At 50.2% G+C, this 15,595-nt stretch overlaps 2 pseudogenes; both read right to left on the reverse strand.

Annotated features, from left to right (window-relative positions):
* Positions 1 to 1,655: 1,655 nt before the first annotated feature.
* Positions 1,656 to 5,733, reverse strand: LOC144178359 (uncharacterized; annotated as a pseudogene).
* A 418-nt stretch (positions 5,734 to 6,151) lies between these two features.
* Positions 6,152 to 9,814, reverse strand: LOC144179077 (uncharacterized; annotated as a pseudogene).
* Positions 9,815 to 15,595: the final 5,781 nt, after the last annotated feature.

The raw sequence follows: 15,595 nt of genomic DNA on the forward strand, positions 1-15,595 counted from the left end.
CCGTGGACGTGCACTCTCGACGCCTCGTGGACAAGACGACGAGCCTTTCGGAAGATGAAGTTCTCTCCTCTGCCACGGCGACCGTACTTCGAGCCTTTGTGCCATTTTTCGTGTACGAGAAGATACTTGCAGATTTTCCTGCGATCACAGGACCCCACACGGGATAGTCCCCGGTGAAGCACACCATCACCCACCACATCGTCACGAAGGGACCCCGTGTCTTCTCTCGAGCGCTTCGTCTCACCGGATCGCATTATGCCATTGCTCGTCGAGAGTTCGAGCACGTGCTGGAACTGGGAATTGTCCGTCCATCCTCGAGCAATCACGCGTCAGCCCTGCATGGTACCCAAAAAGGATACGGGTGACTGGAGGCCATACGGTCACTACCGTGCCCTCAATGCGATCACCGTGTCGGACCGGTACCCGCTCCCGCATTTCGACGACTTCACAACGAATCTGGCAGACTGAAAGATATTCAGCAAGGTGGACTTGGTCAAGGCCTATCACCAGATACCTGTGGAGCCAGAAGACATCCAGAAGACTGCCATCATTACACCATTCGGTCTCTTCGAATATGTCCGCATTCCTTTCGGCCTGCGTAACGCCACCTAGACCTTTCAACATGCCATCGACGAGGTTACCCGTGGTTTACATTTTCTCTTTGCCTACCTCGACGAGCTCTTTATCGCAAGCGCATCACCATCCGAGCACGAAGTGCACTTGCGAGCCCTTTTCACTTGGCTTAATGAATATGGGTTCGTAATAAACCCCAAAAAGTGCGTCTTCGGCATGCAGACCATCGAGTTTCTAGGCCACTTGGTCACTCCAAAAGGCATCAGACCTCTCGACACGAAGGTGAAAGCCATTCAGGACTTTCCGCAGCCAACCTCAATTAAGAAGCTGAGAGAATTCTTGGGCCTGCTAAACTTCTACCGGCGGTTCATTCCCAAATGTGCCGAACTGGTCCAGCCCTTCACTGATCTACTGGCCAAGACAGGACCTTCGTAGCACTTCGAGTGGAGCGAGAAAGCAGCGTCCGCCTTTTCTGTTGCGAAAAAGGCCCTCTCCGACGCTGCCATGCTTATAAACCCCGTTGCTGACGCTCAACTTCGCCTTATCACCGACGCCTCCAGCGTGGTTGTCGGAACTGTGGTTGAGCAGTCGCTTCCGGTTGGCAACCCCTTGGTTTCTACTCCCAGAAGCTGCAACCTGCTGAGACAAGGTACAGCACCTTCGGGCGCGAGCTACTGGCTGTCTATTTTGCCATCAAACATTTCCGGCATTTCCTGGAAGGCAGGGACTTCTACATCCTTACGGATCACAAGCCCTTGACGTTCGCCTTTTAGCGCAACCACAGCTCGTACTGGTCGTGTGAGATTCGACACCTCTCCTTCGTCTCGGAGTTTACTGTCGATCTCCGCCATGTCAGCGGCCCGATCAACACTGCTGCTGACGCGCTGTCTCGCGTCGAAGCCCTTTCACCTTCACCCTAACCGATTTCCATGGAAGAGCTTGCTTCTGCCCAGCAAAAAGACATTGAGCTCCCGAAACGCATCTTTGGCTCCTCCACGCTGACTTTCACAGATGTGGCGTTGCCGTTTACCGAAGGCACAATCACATGCGAGACATCAACCGGCGTCTCCCGGCCTTATGTTTCACCGGCGTTTCGTAGAGCCGTTTGCGACGCCCTGCACGGCAGGAGTCACTCCGGCATCCGAGCAACTCAGCACCTCGTCACAGCTCGGTGGTTCTGGTCCTCCATGAATGCCGATCTCAGTCGTTGGGCACGCACCTGCCTCCAGTGCCAACGTGTCAAGGTAACAAGGCACACAGTCACTCCTGCCTCCCATTCCATCGACCGGACAGCCGTTTCGCGCACGTGCACATTGACCTGGTCGGCCCCCTGCCACCGTCGTGATGCGCCACCTACTTGTTGTCGTGTGTGGACCGCTTCATGCGCTGGCCAGAGGCAATCCCGATCCCTGATATCACGGTGTAAACAGTCGCCAAAGCATTTGTTTGTGGTTGGGTGTCTCGTTTCGGCTGCCCTCCGGTGGCCATTAATGATGGCGGGCGTGAATTCCAATCCGCCCTATTCAACGCTCTCGCTGCCATCTTGGGAGTAAGCCACATACACACCACATCCTACCATCCGTCTGACAACGGGATGGTGGAACGTTTACACCGCCAGCTCAAGGCAGCTCTCACCACCTACGAGCCAAGGGAACATTGGGCCCACCACCATCCCCTCGTCTTGCTCGGACTACGTTCGGCTTTTAAGACTGACCTGCGTTGCAGATCAGCCGAGCTGGTGTACGGCTGTCCTCTTCGTCTCCCTGGCGACTTCCTCACACCTCCGCCTGCCGATGGACCTTCGGATCCCACCGGTTGGGCTGACCTTCGTCGCCTTTTCGAGCAAATCCGGCACGTGCTTCCTCGACAACGCAGCGACCACTCCGTCTTCCTGAGCCAGGACCTTTCTTCCTGCACACACGTGTTCGTGCGCCGAGACGCTGCCCATCGGCCCCTCAGTCCCGCTTTCGACGGCCCATAGCGCGTCATCGAGCGGCACCCGAAGACTTTCACCCTCCAAATCAACGGCCGCCAAGACGTCGTAGCAGCTGACCGGGTAAAGCCCGCATACGTCGCCTCTCTCCGACCCATGCAGACCTTCCCCGTCTCAACAACCATGCCCAGGAATTTGCACCTTCAATCGTCGAAAACTGTCGCGTGGGCTTAAACAACGGCCTCCGGCTCTACTGGGTGGGGAGGGGGGAGTCCTGCAGCGGCACAAGTCTACCGCGCCGAGACGACGACGACGACGAAGGCGGAACCAACAGGCACACGCTCACGTGCGCTCGCGCTGGAGGAATAAAAAAATCAGTTCGAACCCAAACGCTGTCGCGGCTGGTTGTCTCTGCGCCGGTCGTGACAATGCGCTTTGTTTTCTGACTTTCACAATACTTTTTTCCTTTACCAGCACGTTGTGTACGAAGAGAGTGGTGCTTTGATTTTGGGTTGTGTTGCAGTGTATGTACCTGCCCTGTGAAAACGCGTAAAATTTGATGGTGATTGAGATGTTTTTCTTACATTTGATGTGTCCTAGTAACAATTTTGTTGTAACGTTGTTCCTTTGTTTCACCTTTGCACATGCTGTAACTTTCCTGCGTGGACATGGAATGGTTCGCAGTATGTGATAAATAAATTTAATAAATAAATAAATAAATAAATAAATAAATAGACCAACGTTAGGAAGCAGAATCGAACTTGAAAGCACCGTTGGAGAAGAAAGTGGATAACAATCTGCGACTGACCCGCATAACAAAATTCGACAAGACTGCGGACAGAAGCGTCATTTTGTTTCTCTGTTATTTTGTTTCTCTGTTTCCTTCCCAGGCATTCTGTACGTATTTGCGTCGGCCTTATTGTCGCGGGAGGGAGTATGCAACGATCATCTTCATGAACTGGTGAAAGGACAGGGGGATCGAAGTGCGTCTTTAGCAGAGCCATGGCCTGGGGTCCTGTTTCTCAACATTCTGTTTTTTAACGGCAGGGACTTTCCACTCTTTATTCTCCTCTCCGCTCGCATCCTTCCAACCCCAGTTCATTTATGGCGCCCTCGATCGAAACGGTCGCCTTCGACGGAACGGTTATGCGACGTAAAGAAAAAATTTCACCATGTTCCCGTGGGGGGAACCCTGAGGAGGATGCGAAGCAGCAGTGGGGGTTGGTTGGTGTGTAAGTAGAGTTGAAGTAAGTAGTGTGAGTAGAGTTGGTGTGTGGTCTTATAGTTAAACGGGACGCGTGGGTATGGTGAGGAAGAGAATGAAGGAGAGACGAGCATGCGCAGTGGAGTAGCGCGCAGCGCGTGTGCTCACCTGGTTTATACGGCTGTGAGGAGGAGAATGGAGGAGAGACGAGCATGCTCAGTGGAGGTGTGGACGGCGCAACAACAAGGGAGGGAACAGGCCAGACCATAAGCATCCTAAGAGAGACGTTGTACGTGGTATGTGTTTGGACGCTGGGGCAACTTGAGCCCTCCGCGATTCATGTTTGCTATAATCTCTGCATTTCAAGTTGTGATCTCTGCCTATTCCACCAAATTTGCTCGACACGCAGTGCATGTAAGATTTTCAAGTGCGGCATGGGCACAGTATCCGGCCATGCATGTTATAGGTGGAAGATTATGTGCTTTCATTTCAAAGTACTTGTCATTTACTTCAATACTGACGCTCTGTAGAATAACCTCATCAATGCTGACTGCAGGTGCCCCTAAATCCATGTGTGCAAATCCTAGGGCTCTTTGCAGCTGCAGCTTGCGTTCGCATTCGAACGTTTGCCTGATAGATACATGGTACTGCGACCCGGAAAGCTGCCTATACTTCCCAAATCTTTCCTCCAAGCAGTCCGTTTGGGATTTCCCCAGGAGTACGTAGTTGATTCTAAGGTCTTCAACGCAATAGCTGATTATCTTGACCAATTCTTCCGTAGTGAGGCGCGAGGCACTCGGGGTCTCCCGAGTAAAAATTGCGTTGTCAAACTTCCAACCTTCCCAGAGGTCAAGTCACTGCATGATGGTTTGAAGGAATTCAACTTCCGGATACAATTTTTCAGCGATGAGAGTCTTCGTGATGCCGATCATCACGAAGCTGGCGTCCTTTGCTGGGCGACTTCACATTAACGACCGTTTACCAGGCTTCGACAAACTTTGAAAATTCCGCTGTTCCAGCATAGCGTTGACCGCATGTTTATAGGACAGCTATGGTTGATAGGTTAAACACCGTCAGTGCAAGCTTAACGTTTTGCCTTTCCATGTTAGATGGGTTGAGGGCCCTTACTGACAGTTTTGGAGGAGACCTCGACATCTTGCAAATACAGGTTGAGAGAGAGGTCTTCAGTGACTTTAAGTGACTTTCTGATTGCTGAGGCACCATCGACAGTTAGACTGAGAAAGAGTATATAGTCATGCTGCGAAGTAACTACCCAGAATTTGGAAACCTTGATTTATGGTAGGCACTGTAACAATACATGAAAGTTATCAATTTTGTTTCATTCTTCTTCCGCCTGGTGTGTCTCAATAGACTTGCTGACGGAATCTTGTTACGAAGCTGCCTCTCGGCGCGTCCTCTTCTCATCTGGGGCCTCCCAAGACGTGTTTGCATTTGAGGAAGAAAGATATCCGGGCAGTCGGGAAGTATGCTTGGAACTGCATCAGATCGTAGCTGTACGAGCTTCAGCGGGACTTCAATTACTTTGCCCGTCATTGTATCCGTGTAATTTGTTGTATTTACCATGCAAGATGGCTTAAAGTGGCGCTCGCAGACCTGCGATAAAAAAAGACAACCGCTCTGGAACCTGAAATTTAAAAACGAGAATTCAGGCGCGTAGCAGTACAACGAGAAGAATTTCATATAAATTTCGTGCGAATTGAACGTCAGCAATACTATTTCACTGCGACTTAACATATTTAGGAGGTTAAAAAGAGGCAGCGCTACGGCATTATCTCGCAACATGCTGCACGCAGCGTTTTCGAATTCAGCTGACGGAGGCGTAACCCAGACAGTTAAAGGGATTTTTTTCCTTACCACCGACCGCTCTCCTGCAGTCTGCACGGTGGACAGCTTTAATCCATTGGGCCCTTCTTGCTCGGTCTGAAAGGAAGGTGAAGATACGCACACGTTTACCACCATTAAAGCTCCCGCGACACCACGGTACGCAAGAATGCCCAGGCATTATCGCAGCCTGAAAACGCCACACGCACCTGTAGGTACCGGCACACTTACGCCACCATTGCTGTACAGGTGCTCACTTCTCACACAGCATTGAGAGCTTCGTGACACACGCCGCATGAAAAAAGACACAGCGCACGGTGAAAATTTGCGACCTCATGCGGCCATTTCAAAAAACAAAGGGGCAACTCGTGTTCACCGCAGTGTGAACGCATTTTCCGGCTGAGCACTGTGTAGGAAGATGAAAAGAGAGAAAAAAATCACGTACATAAAACAATCATCTTCATCATCATCATCACGATCAGCCTGTCTACGCCCACTGCAGGTCAAGGGCATCTCCCATAGATCTGGAATTATCCCGGTCCTGTGCTAAGTCAACACCATCTAGAAAGGGTCAAGGCCCCTCCTCTGCCGCCGTGACGTCACCGCACCTTGCCCGACTCCTTAGCGGGGCAGCGCGCGGTGCCGCCGCCACTGTCGTGCATGCGGTCGCCTTTCCAGTTTATTTTGAAACTCTTGAATATATAACAGAGCGACAGGAGTGGGGCAAAGAACCAGCGTTCACTGTCTTGGTTTTACAGGACAATTACATATTTTTCAACCACTCACAAGATCAACTGGAGACGAAAACATGATGTGAACACATTTATATCCAATGACAGCACGTGGAACATATATACAGAAACAAGAGCTGCGAATGTAGATATTAGGAATGCATTATCATGAGTACATCAAAGAAAAGAAGAGCATAAGCAGATGTAGCACTATTGCTGAGCATAAAGGCAAATTTATGAACTTAGATCAGAAGTCACGTATGTATGGAAGCGTTCACAGAGGTATACAATGGACAAAATAAAATGATGTATGGTACTCATTTTGAACGAGCTAGTAAAATGGCAGGCATGCAACTTCAAGAGCACATTTCACTTAAGTGTAAGAACCTTCCTCTGCTTGACACTTAACTTTGCTTTTGTCAAGGCGTCGTTTCTAGTACTTGCATAATTTTTTAACAGTGTGTTCACAGCAGGCCGTAAAATATTTTTGAGGACAACATCAGGACAGTGACCGCTAGCGCACATTTCGAGGCCTTCACTATCAGACAACAAAAACATCATAATGCTCAGCAGTGACAAGCTTTTGTTATTCTCTTTGTGGAAAACAAGCAGGTACTCGTCACTTGTACAATGCTCCAACACAACTTTCGTACACAGTACAGCGTGTACCACAAAAGGTTGCAGGAACTTCAGACCACCCCGGTTCACTTCGTCTATGAGCACATTTTCGCTTTGGTCAAGTACTCTTTCTGCGACAGTCAGCTGCATGCAACAATCCTCGCATGGCTGACGCTTTAAGGCAGCATGGGCACAGTAGCCAGCTATATACGCAACAGCCGGCATATCTGTGCGAGGCTTCTTTAGCTCGCTGTCTAGCACTGGTATGTTGTACTTGGCCAGAAGCACCTCAGGGTTGGGCTCTTTCTCACCTTCTTTTGAAGCCTCAGGAAAATCCTCTAAAATCAACGTATCCTGCAAGCGAAGTTTTGCCTCTGCTTCAAATAGTTGTGTGATTGAAATGTGGTACTGTGCACCACACAGCTGCCTGTATTTGCCAAATCTTGCTTCCAGACCATCTGTCTGAAATTTACCAAGAAGAACATATCTGAAGCAAAGTTCTTCCAAGCAGTACCGGGAAACTTCAATGAGAGCATACGTTGTTTGGCGGAGGGCGGAGTGTGTTTCAGTTGTCAGCTTGCCTGTGTCTTGCTTTACTGCCTTCCAGCTATCGAGCCAGTCAACGAATTCATCCAGATACTTCAGTTGGTGGCAGTTTACTTCACTTACAGGCTCCTGCCAAACATTCCGCAATCGCTGACCCTTGTGAGGGCTTTTAACATTCACAATGTCCCACCACTTCACAATGACATCACTAAATTGTGCCATGCCTTCTGCCACTTCGAGCCTTAGTTCTTCACCTCGAATCCTCAAAGCTGCCGAGACAAAACCGCTGAAAACCTTAAGGGCAAGTCGAACATTTTGTCGTTCGAGATTACTGGGGTGCAGAGCCTTGTGGGTGAGCCCGTACGCAACTTTTGCAATGCTGCTCTGTTCTGCCTCATGGAGTTTTCTTAGGGAACTGAATGAAGCACCCTCCATTTTTCGACTGTCCGGCGAGTCGCTTTGAAACGTGGGATAGTACAGACACTTGCCCGAATTTTTCTGGTTAAGCCAGTTGTTCCGAACACATTTTAATAAATGCACAGAATCAACAACATGAAACAACGGCTGCTGCGCATTCACAGGATGTGGGTATACGATATCCAAGCTGGCACCTTTTTTTGCCAAACATTGCCATCATTTTTCGGTTAATTGAGTTGTCAGTAATTATCACTGCGACTACATGAATGCCAGCATCTTCTAGGCCTATGATTATCTTATTCAGAACATCATACAGCTCCTCTGCTGTAATTCTAGACACCGGCAGGACATGTACTACATCTTTGTAGGATGACAGAAGAGACTGCACCATGAAGACATGCGCAGTTTTTGCTGGCTCAGCACTGTTGGAAGCAGAGCCTGTCACACAGCCGCCTTTATACTCAAAGTACTGCTGCAAATGTATCTCGTCCACCATCAACGTAACATTTCGCTCATGTGACTTCAGTGAACTCGCCCTTCTGATCACGTACCGCAAGAAACCGTCTTCGGACTGCTCCTGTAATGGGCTAACATCATGTCGGCCACACACTCTTTTAACAGTACTAGGATGTGGCAAAATGACCACACCGCTGTTTCGTAGGAACCTGTACGCATGTGGTGAAATGGTAAATAATATGCTAGAGAGAACTAACACTTCAGAGAAGTACCTCAAACCATTGATTTTCTTCGACAAAAGAAAACACTGCTCCTTAAGAAATTTCAGAACATCAGCCCTCTCATCGTCCACCAACCCTTCAGTTGTAACGTCTTGCAAAAGGGTGCACACAAGACGGAGCGTTGAATTCACTTCATCATCCTCCTGGGGTGCTTTTGTCGTGCAGAAGTCCTCCACATTATCTAAAAGCTCCACCAACCTTCGAAAATCCTGGATTTTTTCCGGAATCTTCAGGTTGTCGTTCGATGTCAGTAGAACACGCTTCCAGAACACGCGCACGCACAGGTCTGACGCACACACACTGACGACAGGAGATCCGGGGCGTGATCTGTAGGTCTGACGTGAGCGAAGATGACGCAGCCTTCGCAGACTGTTTGTGACCAGAACTTCTTTTGATGCAGTCGAGTCAGCCTAGAAGTTATATCTTCGAAGTTTTCGACCTTGTTCTCGTCCTGCTCCGCAGCAAATGCCAGCGCTGATTCCTGGATGGCTTCGAGCAACTGTTCATTTTTCTTTCGCCTTCGCTTGACGTCGGGCTCTTCTCGTGACGTTTGAGAATCAGAAAGATAACTCGGGCATCCAGGAAAAATGGTAGGAACAGCATCAGGCATCAGCCGGGTCAGCTTCATCGGAACCTCAATAGTCCGCCCATCGCCGTCGGTGTACTTTGACGTCGTTCGAAGGTGCTCCGCTTTGAAATGAAGCTCGCAGACCTGCACATTGTAACACAGAGAAGGGGCGAAGTAATGCACCGTGAAGCTTGACACCGTCCACCTCATAAAGCAAAGGTGATACAGCATTCTTCTTATAAACAATAACGAAGCCGCAATGGGCGATTGCACAGCTTGCTTAGGAAACAGCACCCCGATGACCAACGCGTAAAGCACATGCAAAACGCGTGAGCAGCTATAACAATCACAGCGCGTTAAATACGAATGTTACGCATTCAAGAAAAGGGTGTATTCGAACGCTTACCTGAGGGTTCTTGAGTTGACACACGTCAATGTCGTCGCGCCGGACGGCACGCTGCCATTTCGCTTTCCGCACAGGATCGCTCGGGAACGAAAACAAACGCACCTTAGGCCCGTTGTCGTAATTTCCCTTGCAGTTGGGCACGCAACAGCGTCCCATCGTGATGCGCTGTACATGTAGTAGGTCACAACAAATCGTGAAAGCAAATTGCAACCGCACAACCACAAAACACCACTAGCAGGCTGACGCAACACGCCGAAAAAACGTGGCCACAGAACAGGGAGGGTTTTAGAGAAGCAAAGGTCTAGCTTTGCCTGTAGTGCCAGAAAAAGCGTAGTGGCGGCGTCGTGAGCTACCGAGTACGCCCGCTTGATGGCGCTGTAAACACGGCTTTGTAAACATGGCGGATGCTTTTTGCACAGGCCGCTTGAGCTCCTTAGTAACATGGCTGCCCTCGCACGGCGGCCGCCGGCTTGCTGCTCCACGGCCGGACTCGACTCCCCTCCTCCCGCGCGCGAAGAGAGAGAGAAAGGAGCGTCGAGTCCGGCCGTGGCTGCTCCTTCTGGTTCCTGGCTGGCACGCTGGCCGCGTGTTTACTTGCGCCGCGCTAGTGAAATGATGTTACGCCAGGTGACCAGATGGCCTCGACTGGCACAGACAAAGCAGCAAGTGAGAACAAATCGTTTATTGACATCCGCAAATTTACAGAGGCCAGGACATCATTTCATTTCGATCGCTGCAATTGTACGTCGCTTTCGTGACAACATTTTTTTTTTGCCATAACAACTCGTTCACTTGCGGTAAGATTTCGAATGAAGGGCACAAATGAGGTATTGACGGCGACAACGGTTTCGTTTGCACCCTCTTTCTAGCGGAGTGCATAACACTCACCTTCTGTTGGAAGAATCAAATATTCTGGCCTCGACAGCTGTCTTCCGATGCGGAATTTCCCACATTTGTCACTCCACAAGCACTCAATTCCCGTGTTTTGCCAGTCCTCTCAACAACTGATGGACGCAAAAGCACATAACAGCAATAACAGTCACGAAAACAGTGTTCCGCGCACATAGAAACGGTGGGCTGTTGCAGCGGTTTTAATTTGAATTGGCGGCTTTGTCGCTTTGTGGTTGCGAATTCAGAAACGAGGTGGTGCACCAGTCGGCTGTTCGTAAAAAGTTGCGTACATTTTTGCTCAGCGGATGTTTGATGCGGAACTTGTTAATAATATTTTTAAACAACACATTGTAAGCGAACTATGTTGGCTCTTTGAATCACGGAATGAATGTTTTGTATTCTATACCAAAAGTAACCTTTCGCTTGCGCCGTCTGGTGGACTTGATGGTCGAAAATTTCGCGGTAGGTTGGTCACGTGGGGCGTCGATTTTTGCGCCGCCTATAGGGAAACCAGGGAACGTCCATGCTTGAGAGGCCTGACGTGGCTTCGCCGGCGCGTCCGTACGGTCTGTCTCCCTCGCCTCGTCGCGCCATCTGTTGCAGAAAAAGGGAAACAGAACGCCGTACTGGCTCGGGCATGGTGGGGTGACGTCACACCGCCGGCGAAGGGAAGTGGAGAGGCCTTGTTTCAAGACGGTGTTGGCTAACTGCGACCAATATTTCCCCGCAAACTTCCTGATCTCATCTCACCATCTAACCTTCTGCCGCCCCCTACCACAATTGCATTCTCTAGAGATCCACTCTGTTACCCCTAATGACCAACGGTTATCTTGAATTCGCATAACATGCCCTTCCCACACCCATTTCTTCTTCTGAATTTCTACTAATATGTCCTTAACACGAGTTTGTTTCCTGACCCACTCCGCCCTCTTCTTGTCCCTTAACGTTACACCTATCATCTTCCGTTCCATTTCTCGCTGAGTCGTCCTGAATTTAAGTTGAACCCTTTTAGCAAGCCTCCAAGTTTTTGCCCTGTAAATGAGTACCGGTAATATGCAGCTGCCATACACTTTCTTTTCCAGCGACAGTGGTAGGCTGCCATTCATTATCTGAGAATGCCTAACGAATGCACTCCACCCTTCTTATCCTTCTAATTATATCTGCTCTATGGTTGGTATCCGGGGCCACTACTTGGCCTAAGTAGATATATTCGCTTACTACTTCCATTGCCTCGCCACCTATCTCACACAAAACAATAATACCTTACAAAACACGCTGTTCAACGAAAAGCATAAATTTTTACGAAATAATATTTATATTCCTGCACTAAAGCAGCAAAAAAGATATCAAAATGTTTCCTTAAATTAGATACTTTGGCTTCTACCAAACCGCGTATGCGCATAAGCGCCAAGGTCAGAGAGAATGGTTGCCGGGAGTAGGGGTATGACGGCGGCTCCTGAAAAACGCCGACAGCCAGTCCGTCGTACTGTAATGACGTAGCCACAAACGAGAACAAGACATGGAGAGGCCTTAGATACTCCAGAGGGTGTCCAGGGACGGGGCCGGCTTGCCATCCTGGAGTCCCGCGAAGCAGGCTGCCGGTGGTTGGACCTTGAAATCGGTAAGTAGGTAGACCAGCTTGCTGCAGCGCACCTTGAATAAGCTGCCTTGATTCATACTCCACACCACGGCCACTTCTTTGGCGACTTTCAGGAGGATCACACTTTCCAAGCGTTCCTCGGGCGTCCACAGGCTCGCTGTTTCAACCACACTGGGGGCGTTTTCTCGAGGGCACTCCTGAAGGGATCTGTGCACATCTGTAAGGAGCCTGCCATCCACGTTCGCCCACGCGTGGGCGCCGTTGAATATCCACAGGTGCCGCGTGTCCAGACAGCCCGAAACATTCGGCGAATTGACGGACCGCTCATGGACAGCCGCGAGTGCGGCTACGGGCTCACCTGACGAGGCAAGCACGGCACAAGCATCGCTTCCGCGCGCTGTGGGAGGTTGGACGCCGACCGAGTACGTGAGCCGCTTGATTTTCATCGCTGAGTTGTCCAGGACGCGTTCCCAGAGCTCGTCGCTCGGGTGACCCTTCACCATGGTCGAGACATTGCCGCCATCGCAGTAGCCGCTCTTTTCGACGAACCGCTTGATGTCCGGCCTCAGGACTCCACAGTTGTTCGGCGGCACCGGCGAGTTGAGGCGGCGCAGCTTGACCAAGACCTCCTTGAAGGCGATGTTGCCGAGCACTAATGCGCCTATCGACGGGTCTTTCCTTCCGAGCTCTTGGATCTTGAGGAGAAGGGTCTCGGCGTCCCGGCAGATGGTGAAAACTAGCTGCTCGCCCAGGCTCTCTTGCTCTACGTGCAGCTTCTTCAAGGGTGACACCTGCTGCCGCATCATCTGGTAGACTGGTTCCAGCGCGCTTGGGTGCGGCGGCGGCTGCTGCTGCTCGAGGCGTTCCTTAGCGACCTCCCGTGGCAAGCGGGGAACGTCGAGGTCATCGATTCCGATTCCTTCGTCTTCCTCATCACTCTCGTCCAAATCGTCGTGGGCGTACCCGAGTGTGCCCTCCTTGTGCACCCTGCCTGCAATCCTCAGCCGCCATTGTGGCGCGCTTTCAGGCACGTTAGCGGTTCCGGCGGCGTCCAGGCTTTCAGTGGCACTGCTGGTCGTACACGGCGGAGGCTCTGAAAAGCCTTCAGGAGCATCTTTGGTCCTGACGGCGTCCGTACGTTCAGCTTCATCGCAGGCAGAATACAACGGGGGTTCTGACGATCCTTGAAGCACTGCGGTCAACGCGCCCAGGCTTTCAGTGACGTCGCTTCCCGAGGGCGGCTTGGGATCTGAGGAGCCTTCAGGAACCTCTGAGGTTCCGTTGGCGTCGAGACTTTCAGTGGCATCACTGCCGGAATACGGCGGGGCGTCCGAGGAACCTTCGTCTTTCATGCCAAGTGGGGCTCTTGTTGGCAAGCGCGGCCGAAAGTACCGATGTCAAAGCGATGTGGAGGGCTGGTGCGATGAGAATGCGCTAAGTGTCAGCGCTGCTGCTTGGCTTCCCGAAACTCCACTGCGTGACGGAGGCACCGATGTAAGAAGCACGACGTTAAAACGGAAAATTAGCTCAGAAGTTGACGCGAACCTAACAGCCACACACCGACACTGAGCACGCAGCGAACGCGCCGAACGTGCCACTGGGAATGAGGACGCGCGTGGATCACGTGTTGTTCCTGTGTTTGTGGCGCATACCCACTTGGGGGATTGACCAGGTTCGGGAGCTTTTTTTTGGGGGCTACTGTGCCTGATTTAGGAAACTAATATTTGGAGAAAAAATTACTAATCGCAAAACAAATATTTGAATTTCTACAAGAAATGTGCGTGCTATACGAGAAGTTTGAAGAAATTATCTTCTTTCCTGCGTGTACAGCTCAAATAAACTCGCAAAGAGCGGCTAACAGGGCACGCGCCTTGTCTCTGAGACGTAGGCGTGGACGGTTGTAACCAAATTCCTGTGTGTAAAGCCAAACGAAAGTAAGACCGGCATTGAAAGGGTGAGTCCAAGTGGGTGAATTGGCTCAGCGAGGTCTTTTCTTCTCATTAATGAGAAACCGCGGATATGTGAAAAAAATGCCCTATGGTTTCAGGTTCATCACAAAGAGCACAAAGAACAGAGGAGGTGAGAGCAGCGCGGTGCATATAGAAGTTGAGCTGTGGAACTGTACAAGTAAGCTAGTTAATGTAACCTCGCATTGACGAGATTCGCAACAGCGGGAGTTCCATGCATATGCCAAATGGGCATAATCATCAAAGGAGATGATGGCACCCCCCCCCCGCCGCCGCCTCGCCAGACGTTGATATCGATGTATCCGTGATCCGGCCAGTATACTTGGAAATGGACAGACGTCGATGGGAGGGCCGTCTAACGATGGCCGCGCTAACGAATCTGCTTCTTCATTCAGCCATAATCCCTTATGACTAGTGACCCATATCAGGTGGATTTCTCTTAAGTGGGAAGGAAACAAAAACTAAATTTGCGAAAAAGAGCTGAATTTTGGGGGGATATCAAAGCGGAGCAAACAGCTAATGAATCGGACACAATAATGTCATTTAATATCTGAGCAGGTAAATTTTTCAATGCTAAGACTATTGTCATAAACTCATTATGGAAGATTGGAGTGAAGTCAGGTAGACGAATCGAAAGCGACCAGTTGAGTTTTGGACTGAAAATCCCCACACCCGCCCTCTCCTCAAGTGGAGACGCATTAGTCGATACTAACACGCGACGTGTGAATTCAAGCCTGCCAGATAGTCGTTCAACGAAGCCGTTCGTAACCGTATATGCAGCATGTTTGCATTGTTAGGAAAAATGTGATTAAAGGTTGGGAGAATAGGGAGAACTTTCCAGGACATCAGCATAACGGACGGAATGTTAATATTATGGGGTAATGTAAGGTCTGGGCGTACACACATTGAGGGCGGTATTAGTGGGGCCACCACGAGTTAGAAAATAACGCCGGTTGAGCCACCATCAGCGATAAATCTCTGCTCAGGGGCGATTCGAAAATCCTAAGCACTGACACCGCAGTTAAAAGCTTAAACCGTTACCCTAGTGCAGGCAGCCGGCACTCTAAATACAGGATGTTGTTAGCCACGTATTTCGGAAGGCCGAGACACAATCTCAGGGCACTTCGCTCCATTATGGTAAGCGGATTGAGTTTGTATATTGGAGATGCTGAAAAGAGAGCACAACGAAATTATAAGATAGGGCGCACGTACCCGCTGCAAATGAACATAAACGTGTCTGTTCTTATCCCAAAATTACGGTTGCTAAGTCTTCGCAACAGACCAAGTGCCCGTTTCCCCTTCGTCGGAATGTCCCAATCAAGCTGGCTATAATTAGTAATCCCCAAGTATTTTAAAGTTTTCAATTGCGGAATATTCTCCTCCCGGCATGTATACAAAGTAGAGAGTAACAGGCACTGATACGGGGAATGCCCCGACCGCCGACTTGGCAACATTAATCGACAAATTCGAACTTGTTACACCCTTTGACGGAACCCAAATATTTTTGTGACACTTGATTAAGCTCATAGATGCCCCGCACTGCTGCGAAAGGCTCTATCATC

This window comes from Haemaphysalis longicornis, unplaced genomic scaffold (genome assembly GCF_048455015.1).
Source record: "Haemaphysalis longicornis isolate Haplotype H1 unplaced genomic scaffold, Haemaphysalis longicornis Haplotype H1 scaffold_1, whole genome shotgun sequence".
NCBI classification, from domain to species: Eukaryota; Metazoa; Arthropoda; class Arachnida; order Ixodida; family Ixodidae; genus Haemaphysalis; species Haemaphysalis longicornis.